Here is a 27,466-nt window from a genome sequence, read left to right on the forward strand (position 1 = left end):
AAATAAAGAGAAATAGAGTTATTTGAGAGACAGCTGTAAAGTTTACCATATGGCGCGTTTCTTTTGTTTGATGGTTATAGCTACCTTCTCTTCTTAAACATCTACCCATGTAATGTTCTTGAACTTCTGGAAATGAGTTTTCCTGTGAAGATAGAAGCAAAACACTCCCCTTTCCTTTGGGAGGTTTCTATTTAGACAGTAAAATACCTGTCACTGCTCTTTGTCGAGAGGTTTGTCTTTTTCAACTTGGATCTTGATCAACTTTGATGGTATTCAAAGTTTTTCTTCTGTGGAAACAAATGACATGTATGTCCAGGCTTCCATACCGAGGTTAGTGCATCTTTGAAGTACACTGGTTGTTTCAGTTCAGCAGTTTTTCCTGTAGTCCAGTGTCTTTCTGCAGCGGTTTATCCTTTGCCATTGGCATCAAAAAACATTATGTAACCTATGTTTGGGGGGTTTTGACTTACTAGTTTGTCTATGGAGCATTTCCTTAAGTGTTCTATTAGATCTTTCAATCACTGCTTGTCCTGTAGGATTGTGTGGTATACCATTTGAATTACTGTTCCTTTTTTGTGGAGACATATGCTTGAGCATTGTCAGTTTTTATTTGGGCAGGTATACCCATAACTGCCATCACCTCTAGCAGGTGTGTAATAACAGAATCAGCTTTTTCAGAGTTGAGAGCAGTAGCCCATTGGAAACCTGAGAATGTGTCTATAGTATGATGCACATATTTCAATTTCTAAATTCTATAAAGTGAAAGACATCCATCTGCCAGATCTCATTCCTCCGAATGCCTTTAGGATTACAGCTGGCTGGCAGTGGAGTTTGGTTATAAAAGGAACAAGTAGGACAGTTTCTCACTATCTCCTTGGCTTGTTGCCAAGTGATGGTGAAATCCTTTTTTAAAACTTTGCTATTTACATGATTTTTTTTTGAAATTCTGAGGCTTCTAGCACAGTACCAATTAATAAACAATCAATCTCGTCATTACCTTGTGCTAGTGGGCCTGGTAGACCGGTATGGGATCTGATATGTGTAATATGTGTAATGTATAAAGGATTGCTTCTGTTTCTGATTGTTTTCTGAAATTGTAATAACAACAAGGTTAATTCTGTATTATCAGGAACGAATTCTGCAGTCTCTATGTGTAAGACGACTCTCTCTGTGCATATTGGGAATCAGTAACTATGTTAAGAGGTTCTGTAAAATCCATAAGCATCATGAGAATTGCATATAATTCTGCCTTCTGTACAGATGTATATGGACTTTGAACTACTTTATTTAACTCACCTGCTTTATAGCCAGCCTTACCTGATTTGTTAGCATCAGTGTAGAAGGTAAGAACTCCAGAAATGGGAGTTTGTCTGAAGAATCCAGACTGTCTTTTTTATGAGTTTAATTCTGTCAGTTTGGGGATAGTTGTTGCTATTTACCAATATTCATTATCCTTCCATAAGGAGGCAATTTCCTCATTAGTTAAAGGTACTATAATTTTTGCTGGATCTTTTCCAATCAGTTGATGAAGTCTTACTTTGCCTTTTAAAATCAAATCAGAAATCTTTTCTATATATGTCTTTAACTTTTATTCTGTTTATGTGGCAGAAATATCCACTCCAATATAGTGTCTTCCTGGATTGAATATCTTCCTGGATATTCTCTGGATGGCAAGATAATCAGAATACAGTCTAAATCAAGGTTTATCCGATCTACATATGCATCCAATATTCTGTTTTCTACCCATTGTAGTTCATTTTTTGCCTCAGCGGATAATATTTGTGGACTGTTTAGGTCCTTATCACCTTTAAGAGCCATTTTTACATGCGTTAAGTGATGACCTTCCACCCCAATAATTGTCTGTAATTGAGAAATTTCTCCTAGTAGTTTCTGAAGACTATTAAGAGTTTGATAACGATTCCTTCTAACTTGTACCTTCTGTGGCCTGATTCTTTGTAAGTCTTTCTTATAACCTAAATAGTTAATAGAATCTCCTCTTTGTATCTTTTCTGGGGCAATTTGTAACCCCCATCTAGGCAGAACTTCCTTCACCATGTCAAACATATGTTCCAAAGTTTCTTTATTGGAATCTGATAAAAGAATATCATCCATGTAATGATAAACGAGGGATAGTGAAAAATTTTTTATGAATTATTTCCAAAGGTTGTTGTACAAAGTGTTGACACAGAGTAGGACTATTTAGCATCCCCTGAGTTAAACCTTCCACTGATATCTTCCAACTGGCTATGAGTTATTAAGAGTTGGTACAGTAAATGCAAATTTCTCTCTATCACTTTCTTGTAATGGTATAATGAAAAAGCAGTCTTTCAGGTCAATAACTATAACCGACCATCCTTTGGAGCCCATTGGTTGAATTACCTTATTTATGGCTCTCAGGTCTGTCAGCATTCTCCAGTTACCTGACTTCTTTTTGATAAAAAATACAGGAGAATTCCAAGGACTGGTAGACTCCTCTATGTGTCCAGCCTCTAGCTATTCCTGTACTAACTTTTCTAGAGCCTCTAGCTTCTCAGAGGTCAAAGGCCATTGCCCTATCCAGACAGGTTCATCTGTAAGCCATTTTAATGGCAGGGCCTTTGGTTCCTCTGAAGGTCTATCATTTGTATTTAGTTTCTGTACAGCATGGATAGTTGGTAACCATTTTTCATAGCGTCTTACCTGATCCTTTCTACTGTCCAGCGATTCTCTATAATTCATATCTGACACTGGAGGGATGTTAATTTGAGTTTACCATTGCCATAAGAGATCACGAGCCCAGAGGATGGCAATATTTGCCGAGTAAGGTTTCAGTCTCCCTTTCTGTCCTTCCGGTCCAATGCAGACCACTGAGTGAACACTGTTGAACTCTAGATAGTGTTCCAATACCCAAAAATTGTACATTTGCTTCTCTGAGTGACCATTCTTTCGGCCAGGACTTGTGGGTAATAATAGTGATGTCAGTGCCTGTGTCCACTATCCTGTTAATAATTTTATCATTAATTTGTACCCGTAAGTGAGGGTGCTTGTCTTTGATTGAGGTCTGCCAAAATATGTGCTTTTCGTCTTGTCCAGTCTTACCTGATTCATTATCGCTAGCCAAGCTACCATCTATGGCATTGTCATCTTTCACAATAGATGAAGAACTATCTATTCGTCCTGTGACAGATTGTCTTCCACTGCTACTGGAAATGACTGGGCTTTTTTTGATATGGGGGCCTTCTTGAGTCCCCCTTCAGAGTTTCTCAGCCTCCATGGGTTCCCTTCCATGACCCTGGTCGATCTACACTCATTAATCCAGTGTCTGCCCTTACCACATCTCCTACACAATCCAGAAGGCAGTGGCCTTCCATGTGAGGGATCGTTAGAATTTCTTTGCCTACAGTTTCTCCTTACATGGCCCATTCTACCACAGCTGAAACATCTAGGTTCTTGACATCTTTGTGGTTTCCTGAGTGGGCTCTTCCTACCCGAGGCTCTGGTTCGTAGTAGTGATGAACCCTGGCCGGTGTTTCTCCTTCCCAAGCCCTTCCGTTATCATCTCTGGAACTCTTGGAAACCTCTTGGGACAGCTTCTCCTGCCCAGATTCCAGCATCTTGCACATTATAGTCGATGCGGGCTGTATGTAAAACCCATTCTTGTCATAAGCTATTGTATTTACAATCGAATGTCTTACTGCTGCATCTGTTACTTGGAAGTCTACTGCTCTGGTCAACAGGTCTAAGAAGTCCTTGAATAGTTCTGTTGGTCCCGGTATAAGATTCCAGTTGTTCCCATGTGTTTAGGGATGCTTTCCTGCATAGGGACAGCATATGGTTGTAGGGGAAGCTGCAGCCACGCCTTCTTAGGGGCTGGCTACAGGAGTACTTGGGCAGGCTTGTGAGGGCATGGTCAGAGTGAGTAGGGGGTCTGCTTTTCGGTTTCGGTTTCGCTCTCTCGCTTTTGCTGCTTGCTGTTCAGACTACCACCGGCTGGCTGGTTTGCTCTGTAAGTAAGGCTTTTCCCTATTAAATACCCTTATATTTCTACCTGACTCTGTATTGGTAATTTCCCAATATATCTGGTGTCAGAAGTGGGATATTGGAAACCCACACCCCATTTGGGACAGGTTGTGGGTTCCATCGGGCCCGTGGCCTAGGCCCGGAAAGCGCCCTCTCTCCACAGGCGTTCCCGGCTAGCAGCTGACCCACGGCAGCTGAGCTGCTCAGAACCATCCACCCAGTTTCTAGCTGCCTAGAGGTGAGTAAGTTTCGGCTTTCAGCAGAGGCTTCCCCTGGCCGCTGAATGGGAAAGCCAAAGCCGAAAAGCCGTATACTCTCTAAGATAAGCGCAGCCGTTTTTGTGACCTTTCTCCACTGCTGACCGACTGCTGCCAAATGCCTCGGAATAACTGAAGGCCTGTGCTACCTGCTGGTCAAATATATTTACTGCATCTGGAGTAGAAATCAGGTAAAATCATGGCGGAATATTTATCATTTGCTAAAATTGGTAATGTTTTTGCTTATTACGTGAATTCACTGTTTGAGGAGGATGCTAATTTGCCAATTACTGGCCTATATGCTGTCATGGCAGTTAGCTTGCTGGTACAAATAGTATTACTAGCCAGAGGACTCAGGAACAGGGACAGAAATAACCTCACCACCTGCTTGCAGGAAATAACAGCTTTACGCAATGAGGTTTTGGAAAACAGATTAGGTCAGACCACAATTGTGCAGCAAATGGAACAGAAATTGGATGATAAGCTTGGCTCTGTGTCCAATACACTAAAGACAGAGCTGTCTGATGAGATACAGTGTATTTATGATAAAATAAACACAGAGAGATCCTCCATGTCTGAGGCCTTAGAGGCTAGGCTGTCAGAAGACCATGACCAGCTAAAGAATATCTGTAGTCAGCTAGAAACTCAGATAGGGAATGTTACTCATCAACTAGATGCAACGGTGCAAAATACCCCTGGAAAGAAAATGGGCCACACCTCCTCGACTGCACTGGATCCAACTTGCTCCATTTCAACTGACACTCCAGCCAGAGGTTCGGGTACTGACTTCAATCAAGTTGAGGATTTCAAGCGAGATCTTCAATCAAGTGAATCCCATCTAACATGGACTGGATACTAACATTTTCTTTCTACAGGACCCCACATGACTATCATCGTCCCATTTCAGCAGGAAGTAACTTGGAGAATGCTATGCCCCCTTTACCCATTGTTGTCACTTAGGATAGTGTATATACCTAGTTAGGAATAGCTTCCTATTGTTTGTGGTTCGGTTTGGAAGGAGGTGTTCAGGCTTGGACACCTCTTTCAGATGACTTTAGGGTTTAGTTAAAATAGATAGTTAGGAGGTGACATAAGCAGATTGTTGTATCTTCTTATATTTTACCTTTATACTGTTAAGTTTTAATCCTCTTTTAGACTAAAAGGGGAATTGTAGGGGAAGCTGCAGCCACGCCTTCTTAGGGGCTGGCTACAGGAGTACCTGGGCAGGCTTGTGAGGGCATGGTCAGAGTGAGTAGGGGGTCTGCTTTTCGGTTTCGGTTTCGCTCTCGCTTTTGCTGCTTGCTGTTCAGACTACCACCGGCTGGCTGGTTTGCTCTGTAAGTAAGGCTTTTCCCTATTAAATACCCTTATATTTCTACCTGACTCCGTATTGGTAATTTCCTACTATATATGGTCATCATATTCAGCCTGACCCTGTGGGTCAGCATAAATACCCTCACCCAGGATCATTTCGGCATCATGGCCATCTCTAATGGCTTGACACTCAAGAAGCTTTTCTTCCTCTCTGATCAATGCCTTCCATTCGATTTGACAAGAATTCTCAAGTACAGCTGACACCAGTCCTACTCAATCTGTGGGTGTCACTCTGTTAAAGGTGGCCCATGAATGTAATAGCTGTTTTATGTATGGGCTATGAAGACCATACGAGACAACTGATTCTTTAATATGCTTAAGATCCTTCAGCTGTAAGGGTACCATACATAAGCCACCTGTCCCTGGAAGTGTTTTTTAGTTGGTAGCTTTTTTACAAATGTTGCTGGGTAGGCCAATGGTGTATGTGTAACGACTTTAGAATGATTGAAATACCTGGGTGGAGTAGGTGTCTTAGAGTTGAGTGATTCTGTCTCCTCGTCATTCCAACGATCCTTGAGCCTAGTAACAATATCCTCATGAATAGTTTCTATCTCCTTAATCATAAAAGATTGTAGGCATGATAGCAAATCCGTGAATTGCCGTGACTGCTCTTCTATATGGTTTTCTGGGTGTTTAATACGTTAGTCTCTAGCTAGCATCTGGGTGGCATGGAAACTGCCATCTAGGAATTGAAATTTAGACTCAAGGTCATGATTTGCCTCAGCAATCGACCTGATGGACCTTTCTAGTTTGTCAGCTCTGTTCTCTAATTCATTTTGCAAACATTTGAGACTAGATTCAACTGTATTATCTACTCTCTTGTATTTTTCAGCCATTGATTTAATGGCATTATCCAATTGTTTAAACCTACCCTGGGTATCCTGCATCTTGGAATCCAGATTAGCAGACCTAACATCTAGCTTCTGTTCTACGTGCTGCATTAACGTATCATGGGTCAGTCTGGACTCCAAAACCTGATCATGTAAAGCTTGCATGTCCTGTAAGTAGGTGGTGAAATTAACTTTATCCCTGTTTCTGAGGGCTCTGGCTAGTGATAATGCATCCATTAGAACGCTAACAGCTAGTAAGGCATATAGGCCAATTATTGGCAGATAAACCTCTTCCTCAAACATTGAATTTACATATACATAAGAAGTGAAAATGAGGCCGGGTGTTGGTGGCACGCACTTTTAATCCCAGCACTCAGGAGGCAGAGGCAGGTGGATCTCTGTGAGTTTGAGGCCAGCCTGGTCTCCAGAGCGAGTGCCAGGATAGGCTCCAAAGCTACACAGAGAAGCCCTGTCTCGAAAAACCATAAAAAAAAAGAAGAAAGAAAAAAAAGTGAAAATGTTACCAATTGAGGTGAATGATATTCGGCCATATTTACCAGTCAGTGTCTACTCCAGATGCGGTAACCACTTTTGACCAGCAGGTGGCAGAAGTGGCACAGGTGGCGCAGGTTTTCAGTAGCAGTTGTTTTGAGATGGACCTGAAAAGTTCTAAAAGCCTACAGAATGAGTTAAGAACAGATTGGGGGGGGGGGTGGGAGTTAGTAGGTATGGGAAAACCTTCGAACCAAACCTGGTGGAGACCTGGTGGCAGATGTAGCTGGACAGGGGCTCCTGGCTGAGATGGCGCAGTGGGCAGTGAAGCTTCAGGACCGGGAGTTATGAGGGCGGGCGGGGATACGGCAATGAGCGCTCTCTGTGGGGCAAAGGCGGCAGGCGGGAGAGCAGGAGGGCGGGCGGGGATACGGCAATGAGCACTCTCTGTGGGGCAAAGGCGGCAGGCGGGAGAGCAGGAGGGCGGGCGGACCAGCCACGCAGCTCTGGATTCCCGGCACAGGCGTGCACACAGGTATGTGTTGGTTGCAGCTCATGGCCTCTGGAGCATGTACATGGCTAGCAATAAATGAGCCCCCAGTTGCAGCGGTGATATTTTAATATATATATATCTCATAAACTAAATAGAAAACTCCCAAAGGAAAGGGAAAAGTTTAGCTTCTATCTTCACAGGAAAACTCATCCCAGAAGTCCAAGAACACTACATGGGTAGATGCTTAAGAAGAGAAGGTAGCTATAACCATCAAACAAAAGAAACGCGCCATATGGTAAACTTTACAGCTGTCTCTCAAATAACTCTATTTCCCTTAATTTCCTAGTCCCTATTCAAGTAAATCAATGCTGGATTTAGAGTTGGATTTGACTTTCCTCCCCTAAAATCCAAGCACTTGTTTAACTAAACTTTAGAGTTTCTATATTGTATAAAGAAGCCAATTGATACAATACAGAACGAAAGAAGAACTTGGGGACTGTCTTTGTTTTTCTTGGCTCTTTCCTTCAAAGTGTACACTCTCTCGCAATCATTTTTCCGTTGTAACATTTCTCTGCTAACACTTATGTAAGTCCCACACAGCCAATGAAGACCTGCCTGACAGCAAACCCTGGACCCTCCAGAAAAGGAATTGGGCCACACCTCCTCCACTGCACTGGATCCAACTTACTCCGTGTCACCTGACACTCTGACCACAGCTTTGAGTACTGACTTCAATCAAGTTGAGGATTTCAACCTAGATCTTCAATCAAGCAAATCCCATCTAACATGGACTAGATATAACCCATTAGAGACTTTCACTATACTAACATTTTCTTCCCACAGGACCCCACAAGGCTACCATTGTCCCATTTCAGCAGGAAGGAACTTGGAGGATGCTACACCCCCATCCCCCATTATTGTCAATTAGGGCAGTGTAAGCCTAGTTAGGAATAACTTTCCTATTGTTTAGGGTTGGGATTGGAAGCAGGTGACGTTAGGGCTATGTCTATATGACGTATAGACATAGTTAGGATGTGACATAAGCAGATTATTGTATCTTCTTCTGACCTTTGACAACTTTCCTCTGACCTTCTACGACTTGCTTTAACCCTGTATAACTTTCTGTATACCTTCAGTTCATTCCTCTGATTTCCTTTGAATTCTTAGACAAATATTTCTTTCCCTTTCCCTCTTTATTATTTTAGTCTCTTATATGTCTCTCATTTTTCAGTCAACATAAAAACTTTTATCAAAGTCCTTTTTATAGTTTTTAGTAACTTTAAGGCCGTTTCTTTAGAACGTCCAGATCAGGCCAGATGGTTCACCCACCCCAGCTCCATGTGCTCAGGGCAGACACCTGGGGTGTATGTGCTGGTATTCCCAGACCCTCTGCCAATGCAGGGGTGGGAAAAAGACCCCCGAGGTTTCCCTGCATACCACGTGTGTGGAGCACAGAGAAGGCCGGGCAGCCAGGCAAACGGTGGCCTTGCAAGCCATGTGCTCAGGGCAGGGAAACTCCCGCCACAAGCCAGGACCCACGGCAGGATGGCAGTTGGGGCAGAGAGAGCCCCACTTCGCATGCCTCACAGACAGGCAGGTGAGGATGGAAAGACAGACTCACCTACATCGGCCAGGCTCAGCTGTGAGGGCTGCAGCAATGGTTGGAGTTCAGAGCAGTACCTCAGGGGACTCTGCCACAGCACTCTAACCCATGGAACATGGCAGAAGAACTCCTGTCCTTCATGCCACATGCTCAGGGCATCAAGAAAAGACCCCTGACCCATACATGCCACGTGCGTGGGCATAAAGCACAGAGACGCTTAACAAGCACACAGCACAAATGTGAAGTTTGAACAGACAACACAGTAACACAGACTAGGGTCCTATTCGGAATTTCAGATGGCTAGCCCCATGGAGATCACCTTGGTCCACAACCAAGTCTCCCCTACAGATTGGTGACCCGCCTGGGTCCCCTTACAGATGGAGCAGGCAACTTGCTCCCAGCAGTCCCAGTCCAACAGATTGGGCAACTTTGGGCCCCCTGACCCCCTTACAGATGGAGCAGGCAACTTGGTCGCACAAAGTTCCCTCCTACAGATTTCGGAATGCTGCCACCCAATCCTCTGCCCTAAACAATTCTTGTAGGCCTACTTACAGATGTTGTTAGTGACCCTAATACAGGACTTTTACATTTACAAAATTAACAGAAACAGCAGACCTGAAAACATAAAACTGACACAGCACCGAAAAGTATGCAGGTAGGGTGTGGATTGCAACATATCAGATAACACAGATAACAAACCTGTTCAACTGAACAGTCAGTCATACAGGCTGTTCCAACCCTCCAGGCTTCACAGAAACTGTACAGAAACAAAGACAGAAAAAAAGAAAGTTACCTAGTGTGGCGCCACATGACTCAACAAAAGGGGGTGTCATGGTGGATCCTGAATTGAAAACCAACGATGAAAATACACAGAGACAGAATAGACAGAAAAGAACAGATGCCATCCCGATCCGTCCGAGCCGCTTATAAGGCAAGGGCACCAGGCAGATGGATGGCAGAACCAAGTGGCTACAATCGCCACTAACTGAGGAGGGTCCAAGCGTCCTTGGCCTCCATCCATACCTCCTGGGTGTCCTCAGGGCAGCAGTCTGTGATCCTCTCGGCACATCTGCCAATCACAGTTGAGGTGGAATTTGGGGATGGGAGTGAACAGAAACAGACACAAACAGTAAAAACAGAAGGACAGACACAACAGAAAGGACACAAAGCACGGCAGACCAAATTAGAGACATGGTGCCAAACCAAAATGACAAAGCAGGAGGGAAGCGGAGTCTGGGGGGCCAGTAACCCCTCGGAGAAGCGACACTTCGTATCCTTCCCTTCCCCAGACGACCCTCGGACTTTAGTCCAGGGCGGGACCCAGGGGCTCAGGGCACGTCTACCTCCCCTGTGGTCCAAATTACCAAATACAAGTCCTGTGCAGGCACAAATCCAGATTCAAATCGGAACATCAAAGGACATAGCAAAACAAAAGACATAACATTGAACATATAGGTTGCTTGTTCTACCTTACCTCCAAGGTGGACTCCACTCAGGTGAGCTGTGGTTGCAAATCCAGGATGAGCCCCCAAAAGAGAGACCCCCAGAAGCTCAGGCCTCAGGCCTTTCATTCACCCACCATGGCAGATGGCTAGGAGAGACAACCCGAAGTGTCTGCATAGAGATCTTATAGGGCAGTGAAAGGAGAGTGTCTAGGGTACACACAGGCTCAGGATTGGTGTGTCTCCAGGCTTGGAGGGCTTGCTCTGTGTTGATTGGTCAACTGGTTGTTATGGCCCATTAGGTCCTTCCAGGGTGGTTGCTATGCTCTGCACGTCATTGCTGTGCACTTGTCCATAAACCACACCGAGAGCCGTAAAGCATAACACCACCAGCTAACTTCTGATTGGTTCCTTGCCACGAGGCAGGCACCTAATCTCCTAGTGACCAAGGCATGGTTGTGGCAAGCAAGTGTTACTGTCATGGCTGCCAAAATGGGAAGCTGGTCCTTTCAATAGTTCCTGAGAGTCACTCCATTCAGGGGACAGGATGTAGTCTCTGAACCAGAGGTCAAGGTCTCATTTCTTTGAGACAAACATAAACTAGCTGCTCATGAGGACTGGTGGAAACAGAGAGACCAAAGTGAAACAGCCATTGTGTCCTGACCCAGCTTCCTGGTCCTGCTCATGTTTTCTGTCACAGACTGCAAATCCTCCACCTGAAGCCATGGATAGGGGGCTTCATAGTTTCTTCATGAGCAGTGGGACCACCATTCTGCGCCTTGCTGGCACACACCATGACCAAAGCATCTTGGTGAGGAAAGGGTTTGCTTAGCTTGTATATCCCAGTCAAAGTCCATCAATGAAAGAAGTCAAGCAGGAAAAGAGGCAAAAGAACCCTTTGAGAGCACACACTTTTCCACTGATTTTCCCTCCTCCCTCCCTCTCCTTGTACTGACCCTGAGGTAAGTGAGCTGAAGACCCTGTCTTAGTTCCACATTTGAGAAGAAAAGGAAGGTGCTCACATCTGCAGATGAAATCACCCACCCCCTGACCGGTCTACTGTGTGAACATCTCCACTGTGCAGCAGGGTCACACAGGCACTAATGCCCTTAACAGGGAGGCAGCTGGCCCAGTGTGTGTGATGATCTGCACCGGTCAGGGGCCTCACAGACTTCTTGTCTGTGGAGTAATATTCCCAGAAAAATTGTCAGGAGCTGAGAACAATCCAATTAGAGAATTTCTTAGGGCCTAAATGGTTCCAGTATCCAGAATCTCCAGTCTGCATTGTATTGCAGATGCTGATTTGCTGTTGAATGGCCTAGCCTCAGTGGAGAATGCCCCTAGGTTTGCATCTCTACAGAACTGAGCATTTGAATAGGCCTGCACCAGGGCAGAAGACTAGGTCTACATGAGGAGTAAAGACAGATGGTTAGGAGGTATCTGCTAAGAGGTCCACAGGAGTAGAGACTGTTGAGATGAAGGGACCAGCTCCCCTTTCGGCAGCCATAAAGGCCGAACACGTGCTCTATGACCTTGTCTTAGTCACTAGAGGTTAGGTGCCTGCCTTGTGACAATGAACCAATCAGAAATTAGCTGGTGGTGCTATGCTTTACGACCCTGGGTGTACTTTATGGACAAGCACACAGCAATGATGCAGAGCATAGCAACCACCCTGGGAGGGCCTATGGGCCATAAGAACCAGTTGGCCAATCAACACAGGGCAAGCCCTCCAAGGCTGGAAGCACATCAATAGTAAGCCTGTGCGTACCCTTACTCTGCCCTATAAGATCTCGGTCCTGTGGCTTCTCAGAGTCTTGTGTGAGCCATCAGCCATGGCCGGTGGGTGAAAGACCTGAGCTATAATGGGGTTAGATCGTTAAATTACAATAAAACCTCGTGCAGTTTGCATCAAACTCTCCAATCTGCCTCGTGATTGGGGTGACCGAGGTCGTGGCCTGGTACCCCAGATACCTGAGTTTTCCAGGGGTCTAACAGATATCTGCAGATAGTGCCAAGGGAGATGGGAGAAAAATGGTTACTCAACAAGGTGGAAGGGGAGAACTTACCTTTAATGTTTTCCTCTGACCACCACATGTGTGCCTTAGAATGCTATGCACCACACATGAACACACACACACACACACACACACACACACACACACACACACAGAGGCAACACATATGAACATGCACACCCACAAAGGCTAAAATAATTAAAGTTTAGATGTGATAATCAAACCTATACTAACCGGATACTAGTACCGTGAAGGACCCACGTGTAGGACAGGGAGAAGGGATCTCAGAAGGATCAAAGTTTCTTCAGGCACACTTGTTTCTGTGAATTATTCTCAAGTATTTAGAGCAGATGAAATGATAGTTCCAAAGGATGTTCTCTTCCAGGCACAGGTTAAAAAGTCGCCAAATTTATGAGTCTCATGGGATGAAAAGCTTAATAAATCCAGAAATTAATCACACAAGTAACAAACTAGAGAATTTAATAGGAAAAAAAACCAGACAACAAACCAAAACAAAGACCCAGGGCTGTTGGTACCATTGAGTGTTTCATCTCTGAAGCTGGCTCATGGATCTGGTCTACTCAACATGGTCTGTGGAGTTCTGGCCAACAGTAGGGCTGCCAGTTCATCTGATTCTCTTCTCTAAATGCCTGGAAGACTGCTCAGATCATGGCAAGCCCTTATGGGCCAACTGGCCCTTGAGGGGTGAGAGACAGGGTGTGGGTCACTGAGGATAGGTCCAGAGCATCATGCCCGTCACAGCTTGGATCCGGTGCTTGTGAGGGAATGAAGGACAGACACACCGACATGTGGAGAGTAAAGCAGGGATGAGATGTGTTCTCTAAGGAGGTTATGGCTACCGGGCCCTCAGGCTGTTCCTTAGGAAAGGCAAGGGTAGGTCAGCTAGACTGGCAGGGAGGTCTCTGCACTTGCGCAGACTCAGGCTGTGAACTCTCCAGAGGAGGAAAGTACAGATGCTAGTCTGCACACACTCGTCAAGCATTCATAAACAACCCTGCTTCAGTCCTGAGGAGAACTTAGTCACTCCTCTCAAGCCCGGCCCATATGGGCGTTGGCTTTGCCTCTTGACGTGGGACTGTTGGTCTCTGAGTCCTAGAATGTCCATGTCCGTGTCAAAAATATCCATATCCTCAGGACTTCACTCATTCAAGGCTCCCTTGGCCCCTGCACAGAAGCAGGATGGGGACCAACTCACTGACAGCAGGGAGCACCTGTCAGGGTCTCCCTCTGCCTCTGGCTTCTGTAGTAGGCAGGTCAGAGCCATGGGCTTCTCTCAGGTCTGTGCCACACAGAGCACAGTCTCCACATAATCCACTACTGAGTCTGGCAGGAAACCCTCCAGGTCCTCAGTTCCTCTCCAAATCGGTCCAGGCCAGCTCCACAGCACCCACCAGCTGCCTCCTGACACTTAGACATTCTACCTGAGTGCCTTTCCCCTGGCGTCATTTCCTCTGGATATAGCATTGATGTTCCAGTTTGTGTGGGGCCAAGTGTGACAGTCACCTTCTCAACTCTACACAGCAGGAAATATCTAAAAGAGACTACCACGGTTCAGAGAATGCCTCCATCAGATTGCCGGTAGGGGAGTGAGGGAGATATTCCCCCTATTAATGAATGATATCCAAGGGTGGTGGTGTAGGGTAAAGGGACCAAGGAAAGAACACACTGACCCTGCCTTGACCTCGAGTCCCAGACTTGGACTAACAAAAAGAAAAGAAACGACAATGTAAACCCAACTCAACCCTAAGCACCAAATCCCTGAACTTCCACACAGTCCACAATTCCCTCCCATCCCAAGCCACCTTGGAAGCTTTGCCCCCACCCCAGGAAACCCCATAGAAAGGCTACCTTTCTGTTCAGTTCTCTGCTGCTTCTTGCCACAGCAGAGGCAGACTCCCTCCTGCCTTTCCCCTCCCAATCAAACTCTAGTGTGAGGGTTTCTGTGGTGTGTGACACTGGCTATTTCTCTGCTCCTGACTGCCAGCACACCTTTCCATCTGAGCTGAAACAGTTACAGGCAGCCCCCTGGGATGGTGACAACCCTTGGGCAGGATGCCCTGGGATGCATAGGAGAGCTTGCTCAGCAAGCCAGTGAAAGCCAGACTGTCAGTAGCAGGCCTCTGCTGTCTCCATTTGACCTCCTGCCTCCAGGTTCCTGTCCGGCTTGAGTTCCTGCCCTGACTTCCTATCTATGATGATGAATGATCAGGATGTGTGAACCATATAAACTTCTCCACCCCAAGTTGCTTTTGATCATGGTGTTGGCCACATGAATACAAAGTAACCTGGGACCGACATGTACTTTGTCCATCGGTCCTCATCAGGGGCAGTAGCTACTTTGCTGGAAGAGAATGAAGATGAAGGAGAGGCTGAGAGACACGCCCCTCTTGAAAAGGGGGTTGGTGGGCAGAACTTTGGGGGATGGGCAAACCCTAACTGCCACAAGCAGGGGTTTAACTTACATTATATCGCTCACTTCTGGAGATGCGATCCTCAGATCGGTGGCATTATTTCCTTGTGGCATTTTTTCAAAGAGGGGGTCCCAGGTCAAGGGTTGTTTATCTATGGCTGTCTCTGAAGTTGCTCTGTAGACTGTGCCTCCAACTCGGAGACCCACCTGCCTCTCTCGGCCTCCCAAGTGCTTGGATTAAAGGCGTGCACCAACATCACCTGGCTTCCTCATGCCACTTCTAACAGCTCAGCTCCCAAAGGTGGAGCAGCCAATGGCCATCCGCAGCCACCAGGGCACTGTAGCAGCAGCAGCAGCAGCAGCAGCAGCAGCAGCAGCAGCAGCAGCAGCAGCAGGGAAGCAGGCCCTGTGCTCAAAGGCAACACTGTTCCAGATGAGCAGAAGAAATACATTCAGACACTCCACACAGCAGGGGGTGGTCCTCCAAGATGTTCAGAGCAGCTACCTGTGGCCTTTCCGTGCACCGGGCATCTTAAGAAGACAGCGTGCAGACCCAGAACCTGTGGTTCTGAGTGAGCTGTGTAGGGACTCAGGCAAGTTTGGACTCTTCCAGGGACAGGTGGGGTCGAGGCTTAAAGTCTGCATTGTCGGTGCCCCAGGGCTCAACCTATCGGCTCTCCCTATCTAGACAGTAAGAGGCAGGAAGTTCTGGGCTGCAGTTGACCGGGCCCATAGCACAGGGCCTGGTACTGGATGAAAGTCACCGAGGATGCCCTTGGGAAGGAATATGAAGATGATCTGCAGGAGCAGATCTGGGAGTCATCTGTCCTAGTCCGTAAGGCTGTCTGCAAAGCTGCAACAGGAAGCTGGAGACATGCCAGTCTCCCATTGTCACAATGGAACTAACTGCTGTTCTCCCCAACCCTCACGGATCCTCAAAGCCAAGCCTTCCTTCTGGTAGGGGCTGACATCCAGGCACTGAAGAGGACCACACCTCATAGCAATACCCAGAGGAGGTGATGTGCTAGTAGTGTGTGTGCTAAGTCTGTTGTAGCTATGGCTGCAGAGATGAGCATCTCAAGGCACGGCCCCTCAGTGGGGACCACTGAGTGAAGATTCAAAGCACAGCTTCCAAATGAAAGGAGGATTGCAAGCATCCTTGCTGTGTGTGCTGGAGGACTCGATGGACCCCGTGCTTGCATGAATCTCAACCTGGGCTGAATGGCTGTGGGGTGGGACCTCAGCCTTGCCCTTCCAGCTGCTTGTATCCCACCCCACAATGCCCTCGAGAGTGAAGCCCACAGGTCCGGGGACCTAAATATGCCTGTGGGCCTTCTCCACTGCCCTCCGCACTATGCTCGGCTGCAAGGCTCTGCTCACTGAAGGGGGAAGCTCAACTCACTCAGCCAGCTCCAGTGCCACCTACAAACGACAGAATATGGCAGACTTAAATTGAGCTCCTGTAGACATCTGAAGGCTTTTGTAGCCTGGCCAGCTTCTGGAAGCCTGTGCTGCCACAAGTGGAAACACCCCCACCCCAAATAACCTGAGATGAATTCAGCCTGATCCCAGGCAGCAGCCACCAGTGAGTGAGAAGCAGATCCCTCCTGCTGCTCTTCATTGCCCATGCTGAGGACACAAGGGCCATGCCCAGCAAACTTGCAACTACAGAAGCCATTGCTGTCGCCATCCCTGAGTTGTGGACTGGCTTTCAGTACAGACTGGGGATAGTAGCCCCTGAGTATTGTGAGCATACTAAAGTAGCTGCTGAACACATCCTGCGTGAATGAGCCTGGCTCTCCCAATCTTGAGCTCTTTACTGTCCCGCTGATGGAGTCAGCCTTTCCTATAAGCGCCATCCCTGGCCTTTGTAGTTAGAAGGCAGGGTTCAGACTTAGGATCCTGTGTAAGCAGAGGACGAAACTCAAGCCGTCTTGACAACTCTACTGGCTGAGGAGCCTGTAGCTCATCTGGACCCCAGCTAGCATACACAGGGAGAACAGGGTGGTGAACAACACAGAGAACCAGGGATTCTCCAAGGCTCTTCTACCCAGCAAGACTCTGGGCTTTCTGAAGCTGCGGTCACTATAGGTACACATCACCTGCTTGCAATCCATGATAGTGTTTACCCCGCTTATGCCAGCTCTCAGCACTCTTGAAGGAAGACCTTAGCATATGTGTGGTGGAGAAGCAAGAATCCCAGTCATGGCTTGAGGGAACTCCCTATTTCATCAAGATGCTTGGGTTCCAAACATTGTAACTATGTCAAACAAGATGACGGGTACATGGTGCTTGCCCTGTTGACTCTTTCCTCAGGAGAAAAACCTGGTGAGCATTTGTCATCCCTGATCTGATGTTGGTGCCTCCTCACAAATTCCACCATAGGCTTCTACACCGGGAGGACAGTTAACAGTCAGAGGAGGATGCCTCCCACTTGGGAGGAGATGAGCTGGAAAGGTTTTGACATCCTTTGAGGCCTCCGCTGCAACTTTTTAAAAGCAGTCACTACACAGAGAATCCAGTGCCCCTGAAGCCAGGGGGAAGCACTGAGGTGGGATGAGCACCTCAGGTTCACCATGTGTTCAAATCAAACCACAAAACTTTCTTTCTCCCTCTATTCCTCCCTCTCTCTCTCTCTCTGTCTATCCCTCCCTCCCTCCCTCTCTCTCTGAAGAATGAGGATGAGCCTAGAATGGCCCCAGCTTCTCTTTGCTGTGAGCCTGGTCTCCAAAGTCAGGCATTGTGTCATTCCTGCATCCTGTAGCAGCACGTTTTTTGGCTTGAAATCTGAGCTCAATGCCTTCTTTCATGGATATGGCACTCACTTGGCCAGACCGCTGCCTCCCACAGCACCCCACACTTTGCTGGTTCTTTCTTTTGCTGGGACCCACCCCCCATTCTGCAGCTAAGCATTGTTTCTCTTTATCAACTGGAACATCCCAATGATGATGTTTGAGGGATCGATGGCCTTTGTGAAATCCACAGGTCCCACTGCTGTGGAAAACTCCCTTGATCAATTTGAAGCTGGTCTCCACACACCCATGGAAACCTAAGAGGTTGGAAATACCGGCGGCCTCAGCAAAGCAGTCAAGAGCGGTCATGCAGGCTGGCCTCTCCACACCTGGGCAGGGTCCAGCTGTCCAGCATGGGCAGGCTGGAAGCTTCCATAAGCACAGCCAGGGATGAGATTCAGGTCAAGGATTCCACTGTTGTTGAGGGCGTGAGCACAGTAGCAGTGAGATGCGATCCTCGTGACCCTTTAAGCCTGGGTTCAGCTGAGCCCACAGTAGTGCAAGATAGAGAAATCTCCGGAATCCGGGGTCCCAGTGTGAAGATAAGGGCCTGGAGCCCTGCACTGAAATGCAGTCTGTCAGCACGGGGCATGGAGTGGGGGACGAGTGGGATGGGCACAAAGACGTCCACTCTCAGAAGAAGCCTGGCAGCAGGTAGAATACACTGTCTGACTCTGCAAAACTAGCTTGCCACGTCCTCTCAGGGAATCCACTGGCCAAAGAAGTCAGACTCCCAGTAGAAGGGAATACAGATTGTCTTGAAATAACTTAACAAGTCCTGATGCATGCTGGGCTTTAGCCTCTCACCTGCTTCCCGGGGACTCGAGAAAGTGCATTTGAAGTTAGTGCTCATCACGGGACACATGAGTGGCTCCTGTGAGGTTCTCCCTGCTCTGCAGGGGCTTCTGCTGTCTGCTCTGTGTGCCCTCCCAGGAATGGGACTTCTTTACAGCTGCCCATAACTGAAAGCTGAAAGCCTGGCCCTCATGACAAATCTGTGCCTTGCTGCAGAAGGCCTGTTTCCCAGCACGATCAAACGGGGGGGGGGGAGGGCCTTGTCAATTCAATCTGGGGAAGTTACTAGGATGGACATCCTTTGAGATGCAACCCGAACAAGAATTGTGAAAGACATGGCTTCATTGTCTGTGGAAGCAGTATGCAAATCTGCAAATCAGGGTGTTGCCCATGTGGCAAGGACTTTGCTGAATCTCATGCAAAGAACAGCCAAGGCTGAACACGGGAAGCTAGGCTTGACCTGGGGGCTCTCCTTGGGAAAACGTAAGAAAACAAAAAGCATGGAGACGTTCTCACCCGAGCAGTGTGTGCTCACGCAGGTGCTTATCTGAAAGCCCAAGGGTGGAACGCTGGCTGCTGTTTCCTGAGAAGAGAAGGGGGGCTTGTGTGGCCCAGGGTGGGTTTGGAAGTTTCATAAGCCAATCTTTTCACAGTGATTCCCTCTCAGCCTCTTACTTGTGAGTCAAAGTGCCTCTTAGGTCTTCCTCCCTCCATGCCTTTGCTTTAACCACAGGGACACTAAGTCTATAATATGGGAGTGTATATTACAGTCTCCTGTGTAAGCTTCATGCTCTGTCATGGAATCCTATTGGAGCAGGAGAGAAGTAATGAGAACCCCTCAGGAGCTTTTGCCTCAGTGGAACAAAGAGGCCCATATTTACTTCTTCACGAGTCTTAGCCACTATGATGCTATGGCAGCCCTTGCCGTTGAGGATCCCAGATGATTGCAGGCATTTACGAAGGAGGCTCTTGAGAGGAGGAGCTGTAACAGTCCTACCCAGCTGGGATGCCCATGAACCACAACAATGACCAGCATGGCACAATAGCCAGTTTGTCAGAGACCTCCAGAAAGACAGCTTTTCTCAGCTGAAGCCAGGGTTGGGGCAGGCATCGTGAGATGCAGCTGACCTAGAGTCACCCCTGTGTAAATGATGCCACATCCATACTTCTGCAAGGAGCTCCAGGAAGCCTACTGATCTAAGATTCTGTATCTGAGTAGGACAGTTTCTCCAGTCTGCTGTTTCAGCAGATCTGGGGTACCCTGATACTTTCTGGGACATGGAAGGTCTTTTTTTCCACATCACCCTTTCAGCTCAGTGCCACCTGTGCACCTTGTGTCAAGACTAAAATCTTGCAAGCTTCAGGTGCCAGCTTCACTTTTCTGTCTGCATGTAGCAGGATGTTTTGGATCTTAACGTCTTCATAGACAATGTCAAGGTCATATCAGTTCTTCATGGCTGACATTATCTGCTTGAGTATTTTGTAAGTCTTCTGCCTGCAGCCTAAAATCCTCCATTACAAGTTGGAACAAGTAACCTCACTGAGCATGCTCTCTAACAAAATGAGATGATTTGTGGTTGCTGGAACCTGAAAGAGTTGAATGATGTTCCGATGCTGTATTTTGAGCGTCATCATCTATGACACAAGGGAACAGAGGGGTATCACTTTGTTCTCTATAATGTTTATGGCCACCTGCTCTTAGGCGATGAGTTAGCTCAGTTTCAAAGAGCTAAATGCACCTTGCCAAATAGTAAATAGGGAATTTCAGGATATTTTTCTGGGGGAGGCAGGCCATGAGGCCAGGTGGTCAGTGTGCTCCTATGCAGACAGGTTGTGGTGAATGATCAACCCAATAACTATTACACTCAGTAGCCATGAGGTGGCCCACGGGTCACTGAAATCAGGTAGTCTTTCTAGTGGCATGGACATTGTTCCCGAGAGATTGCTGAATCTGATGCATAGGACAGCCCCAGCTGAACTTGGGGGAGCTGGGCTCTACCTGGGTGTTCTCCTTCTTGGGAAAACAGGAAAAAATGAAAAGCATAAAGATTCATTTTCCCTCATCACAAATCCTCAGGCAGGTGCTTATCTTAGAGCACACATCTGACAGGCAAATGGTAGAATACTGGCTCTTGGTTTCAGGGAAAACAGAAGAGGAGGGAGTTGTGTGGCGTGGGGAGGTTTATGGCCAGGGTACAAATCTTTGCAGAGATGCTTCAGACAAGGCCAAGGTACTGGGGAGCCTCTCAGGGTGAGAAACATCCCCATGTTTTTCTCAGAGTCTCTCTTCTGCTCTGACTCATGGATGCTATTTGTGTCATGTCCAAGGGCAGAGAGCACAGAGGCTAAGATGTTATGGCCTGGGCAGGACTCACTTGGAATAGTCTGTGGACTTTGCTCATAGTTGGTGAGCCATGGGAGTTTCTGAATATATTGTGGTGGGTGACTTCTGTGATGGAACTGGAATAGGTGGTGTCTCCTGGTTTTTATCTGCCCAGAGGCATGACCTGGAATTTTTTAAGTTCCTATTAGGATGTGTTCCTGCTGAATAGGAATGCTGTCCCCTAAGCAGGGCTGGGGGATGCCCCATGCTCATAACTCAGAGAGCATGCAGCCCAGACTCCACCCATCATTCCCTTCATATCTTATTCTGGCACAGGGTTTGGGAACATAGAAGGCTCAGTTCCAGTGTCCAACTCTAACCTTAGTCTTGTAACCAAAGTCAATGGCATTGACATTGCTGTCTCCTTCCAAGTGTGTGGTTTATGCTTTCTTTTGTGTTGGCATTTGATGGTTGTTATAATCTGTTCCAATTGTTTCTGGGCCTCTTCTTCCTGCATCCATCAAGCCTCCTCCACAGCATGTTCAGTTATTAAGTCAAAACAGATGCCATCATGATGTGGAATAGGCAGGTTGCATTCAGAAGCTGTGACCTTTGGAGAGTGGATGTTTCTGACAGAAATGTAGCGCAGATGCTTCTCTGTGCTTTCCAGCATAGGATCTGTGTGGCGCTGGCTCCCTGTGAGGCCACAGGAGTCTCACTTTACAGAATCAAGCCCACACAACTATACTCAGAAGCACTACCTACTTAGTCCTGAGGATCTTTCACCAGAGGTTGGCCTAGGAGTGAGGTGGAGGTTTGCTCCTCTTCTGACAGATTCTGGGAAAATCCCAACCCAGGAACTGTAAAATAAACCAACCTAGGTACATATGAGTCCCTTACGTTGCAAAAACCAGATCCCTGGAGTATGGGGATGAAAATCCAACCCAAATGACTGTCATATATACATAGTGTTAATTTTTCACTCAGGACTCCTCCTTGTGAACTGAATTGTACCCCACACTGCTCACATTAAGCAACAGTTGTTGTCATGACCTTTGTACTCAAGGACCTTTGTCCTTGTGACAATGCAAAGGATCTATGCAGATATTAGAACAAGAATGGTCCCCACAGGCTCATGTGCTTTACTGCCTGGTACCTATTTTATGGAACTGTGTGGGAAGGATGAGGTGTGTCTTTGTTGGTGCAGGGTGTCACTAGGGATGAATTTGGAGGATTCAATAGCTCAAGCCTTTCCTAGTGATTCCCCCTCTCTGCCTCCTCCTTGTGGGCCAAATTGTCTTAGCTCCTCAACCCACCCTGCCTTTGCTAACAACATGGACACTAATTCTGTAAAATGGGGTCTCAGACTTCATGCTCTTTCATGGAATTTTTATTACAGCAAGAGAAAGTTTATGAGAACCCCTCAGTAGCTTCTGTCTCAGTGCATCCAAGAGGCCGATAATTAATTCTTCACAAGTCTTAGCCACTATGGTGCTTCAGTGGCCTTTGCAGTTGAGGATCCCAGATCATTTCAGGCTTTTAAGAAGGAGGCTCTTGAGGGAGGAGCTATAACAGTCCTACCCAGCTGGGACACCCATGAACCACAACAATGACCAGCATGGCACGATATCCCGTTTTGTCAGAGACCTCCAGGAAGACAGCTTTGTAAGGTGAAGCCAGGGTTGGGGCAAGCATGGTGAGATGCAGCTGACCTAGAGTCACCCCTGTGTAAGTGATGTTGCACCCATACTTCTGCAAGGAGCTCCAGGAAGCCTACTCATTTAATAAGCTGGATTTGGGTAGAATAGTTTCTTCAGTTTGCCGATCGCACCAGATGTGGGGTACACTGACCTTTTCTGGGGCATTGATTGTCTTTTTACCACGTTGCCCTTTTAGCTGAGTGCCACCTGTACACCTGTTGTCAAGAGCAAAGTCTTCCAGCTTCACATTGCTATCTGCATATTAGGATGTTTTGTGGCTTTGGTTCTCCATGGACAACGTCAAGGTCATATCAGCGTTCATGGCTGACATTAGCGACTCGACTACTTTGCACACCCTCCTCCTGCAGCCTCGGGCCTCCATTATCACTTGAACACGCAACCTTGAACAAAATAATGTTTTGTGTTGTGATCATCTTGAAAGTGGAATATATGTGGATTGTTCAGTATTTTAAGTGTCACCAAGTGGCATGATGGACAAATGTTGTCTACAACTCTTATGGCTACTGAGGTTCTGTGAGGTGATGATAGGCCAGTTTCACAGAGACAAAAATCACCTTGCCAGTGGTAAATAGAATCTTGTGTTGCATTTTTAGTTGCAGGAGTAAGGCTTCATGGTCATTGTGCTCCTGGGCAGACAGGTCGTGGGGAAGCCTTAACCCAATCATTATTAGACTGGGCAGCTATGAAGGTGTCCCAGAGGTCACCAAAACAAGAGTGTTGCCAAGGTGGCAAAGACATTGTTCCTGGTACTTTTCTGAATCTCATGCAGAGGACTGCCACAGCAGAATACGCAGGAACTGGGGTCTACCTGGGGGCTCTAAGCCTTGGGACAAAGCTAGAAAATGAAAAGCATGGAGACACTTCACAAAGATTCATTTACACTCATGACATGGCATTTGATCACTGTCATGATCTTTCAGATGGTTTCTGGGCCTATTCTTCTACAGCCACCATGAGTTCTCCACAGCACATTCAGTTTTTAAGTCAAAAAAAGTTGCCATCGTGATGTGGAAGGGGCAGGTTGCATTCGGAGGCTGTGACCTTTGGAGAATGGGCATTTCTCACAAAAGTGCAGCACAGAGGCTTTCCTGTGCTTTCTATGATAGGATCTGTGTGGTGCTGGGTCCATGCGCAGCCACAGTAGTCTCCTTTTACAGAGCCAAGCCCACAAAACTGCATTAAGAAGCATCACCCACTTAGTCCTGCGGCTTTCTTTCTGTAGACTGGCCTAGAAGTGAGGTGGAGGCTTGCTCCTCTTCTGACAGGTCCTGGGAAAATCCCAGCCCAAGAACTGGAAACTAAACCAACATAGGAACATATGAGTCCTCAGGTTGTAATAAACAGATCCCTGCAGTACAGGGTGCAAACTCCATCTCAGTCTACAGTCATATATACATGCTGGTAATTTTCCACACACGACTGCTCCATGTGGACAGAAATGGACCCCACACTGCTCACATTAACCAACAGTGGCTGTCATGACTTTTGTCCTCAAGGCCTTTGTCCTTCCTGTGACAATACAAAGGATCTATGGAGACATTAGAACAAGAATGGTCCCCAAGGCTCATGTGCTTCAATACCTGGTTCCTAGTTCATGGAACTGTCTGGGAAGGATGAGAAGGTGTGTCCTTGTTGGAGCAAGTGTGTCACTAGGGGTGGGTTTGGAGCCTTCGAAAGTTCCAGCCTTTCTTAGTGATTTCCTCTCTGCCGCCTCCTTGTGGGTCACAGTGTGCTCTTAGATGTTGCATCCATCATGCCTTTGCTGGGAGTCTATATCCGACAGCCTCCTGTGTTAAGCTTCATGCCCTGTCATGGAGTTCTTCTACAATAAGTGAAAGGTCACAGTAGCTTCTTCCTCCGTGGATCCAAAAGGCCAATACTTATTCACAAGTTGAAGCCACTATGATGGTTCTGTGACCTTTGCAGTTGAGGATTTCAGATTATTTCAGGCTTTTAAGAAGGAGGCTTTTGTGGGGAGGCTCAGTAAACAGTCCTACCCAGCTGGGATGCCCATGAACCACAACAATGACCAGCATGGCACAATATCGAGTTTGTCAGAGACCTCCAGAAAGACAGCTTTTCTCAGCTGAAGCCAGGGCTGGGGCAGGCATCGTGAGATGCAGCTGACCTTGAGTCACCCCTTCTGTGAGCAATGCCAAACCCACACTTCTGCAAGGAGCTCCAGTAATCCTAGTGATTTAATAATCTGGATTTGGTCGAATAGTTTCTTCCTTCTACTGTTAGTACCTGATTTGGGGTACACAGACATTCTTCATTCTATCCAAGAGTTGCCTCTCAGGACACCTTTAAGTAAGGCAGGGTGGCAGCAGAGTCTTGCTCCAAGGTCTATGATCCACCATTTCTGCCATCTCCCCTGCCTGGCTGTGCCCTTGGTAGATGACTTCACTTAGTAAATAGTCACATTTTTACTATAGCATTATAGTGAAATGAGAGGTTGTGGGGATTGGGAGCCTAACCCATGGCAAAAGCACCTCTTGTGAGCTTTCTCCCCAGTCCCCTGTGGAACAAGCCTGCACAAACTCTGTGTGAGACAGAGTCTGTGCACTCAGATGCCCACCCAGAGGCACCTACTACTTTTCACTTATGTCATGTGATCTGGTCCCTGGCAGGGGCCATTCTGACAGAGGTCCACACGCAGGATTTAGTGTCAACCCTGACGAGAAAGGTAGGAGAGGGAAAGTTACCAGTCCTTCCGTCCACCTCTTCACGGATGGCTGTCCAGGCTGTCACTAGTGTGCTTGAGTCCAGTGGCCAGCATCCTCCAGTGTGTCCCTTCAGGTTCCTACAAGTGGACTGCTCTGGGTCAGACTCTCAGGGCACAGCTGCAAGTCACCATTGGACCAAGCAAGATTGAGCACAGCCTGAAGGGCAGCAGCACCAGGTCTTGCTGCCATAACAACATGTCCCCAAGCCTTTCTCTCCCCATAGCACTGTCCCCCCTCCCCGCCTCAATGATAGCCCAGGTCTTTCCCAGGTGAGCATTTTGAGGGTTTTCCTGCTCCTGCACCATGGCTTCTATTCCTCATCCCTACTCTTTAAAGACCCTGTTTTCAGGGATGTGTTAGTGAAAAGTTACAACTCTTACCTCTAAAGGAAGGAGAGACAATTAACTCTGGAGGAAAATGGGATTGATCCCATCCCCAGAAACGCAGAATCTGGTTAGCCCAGACTCTCTGCTCCCACATGGAAGCAGTTTTAGGGCAGTCACAGAACAAACAGGCACTTAAAATATAATAGGTGGAAACATTTAGAAAGCAGTAACAGAGGCAGTGGGGTGTGGAGAAGGGATGACTCATAAATCTGGGTGAAGTGTGATTTGGCGAAGTTATACTCAGGGATTTTTCTTTTTTCTTTTTTAATTGAGCCATCACCTGTTTGGCATTCTCTCCGGCTCCCTTATGCAGGAAGACACAGGCTTGCTGATCAGAGCTTTAGATCTGAAACTAAATCCCATACTGCCTCTGATCTGATGAGACAGAGTGAGGACCGGGAGCCTGGAGATGGGGAGGGCGTGGAGAGGGCGCTGAATATGAGCCGCTGTATGTTAATGGCAGTCGAGGCGGACTTCCTCTAGAGTGGTGTCTGCCGCACAGGCGGAGGTAAGACGTATTAGGAGTCAACACGGGAGAAGCATGGTTTGGCTCAGTCGTCATAAATATCATGGTTGGAGTACGGGAGGAAAGAATACGCAGTTTTGTCATGGTCCTTCTGAAGCTGAGAGACCTGCTGCTTTCCCTCATGGGGAGCAGGAGAGACATGAGCATGAGACAAAGTCCCTGAGGCTTAGGGGGTAGGAGGAGTGGAGCTGGAGGTGAGGGGGGTTGGAGGAGGGGCGGAGGGAGAGGGTCTAGCTATGACCAGCTGACACCTAGCTGTGCCTACCAAGGACAGTCATGAAATCCCTATGGGAAGATTTCCCAAATTAAAAGGAATCTTCTCCATTTTGATAGCTAAATTGTCTCAAGGCCTCACTACTGAGATTCCTCAATGAACCCCCCCCTTGAAAAGAAACGAAAACAACCCAGAAGTCACCCTCAAAACAAAAAGCAAATTGTCCTTGGATGCTCTAAAGTGGGGTGCTTTCCTTTTAATGATGGGGCTTCTGGGACCCCAATGCACACAAAGTACCCAACTCCCTATCTAAATTCAAAGAACTTGAAATGGATTTGGGAAGCTTCACTGACAACTCTGGCAAGTTATGTCCAAACATTTAAACGTATGAGCCAATTGTAGTATCTGGCCTGGAAAGATGTGATGTTAAATGTGAATCAGACCTTGACCCACTCCGCCAAAAGCCGCAGATAACAGTACAATTGGTGTTTTTTTTTTTTTTTTCTCTTGTACAAAAGAAGGCCACTCTTTAATACAGAACTTGTCAGGGTAGTTGGGGTATCCTAGTTACCAGGTTCCAGACAGTCTGAATCATCAATGTGCTATCTTGACTCCAAAAGAGGGACAATCAGTTTCACAGAGGGTTCAGAGATTTTTCCTGCTGGAAACAGACTTCATATCTAACCTCACCAGCAAAACTCCCCTCGGATCATGTCAGCCCCTGCTCAATATCACTACTTGGCAACTTCCTCAGTCATTATACAACAGCAGGAGCCACGCAGCCCAAGCAGTTGCAGCCAGAAAGCAGGGTGGGGGGGCGTTGCCTGTAGGAGGACCTCCATGGCTCATGAACCCATGGAATGATATTTGGGGGGCAGCAGTGGCCACAGTCCTGGGATGGCTTACTCCCCCTTCCATTTTAGATCTGTTTCTCCACTTAACAGAGGGACACATAGATACATAGTAAAGACAACCAGCTGTGGTCACCACACATTCATACACCTGAACAAACCAGGGGAGTCCAGAGATGTCTCATGTGGATCCCCA

The 27,466-nt window shown here is 47.2% G+C and overlaps 1 pseudogene; it reads left to right on the forward strand.

The window, feature by feature from the left end:
* Positions 1–27,466, forward strand: part of LOC100756364 — a 54,965-nt pseudogene that overhangs the window by 18,721 nt on the left and 8,778 nt on the right.

This window comes from Cricetulus griseus, chromosome 2 (assembly GCF_003668045.3).
Source record: "Cricetulus griseus strain 17A/GY chromosome 2, alternate assembly CriGri-PICRH-1.0, whole genome shotgun sequence".
In the NCBI taxonomy this organism is placed as follows: Eukaryota; Metazoa; Chordata; class Mammalia; order Rodentia; family Cricetidae; genus Cricetulus; species Cricetulus griseus.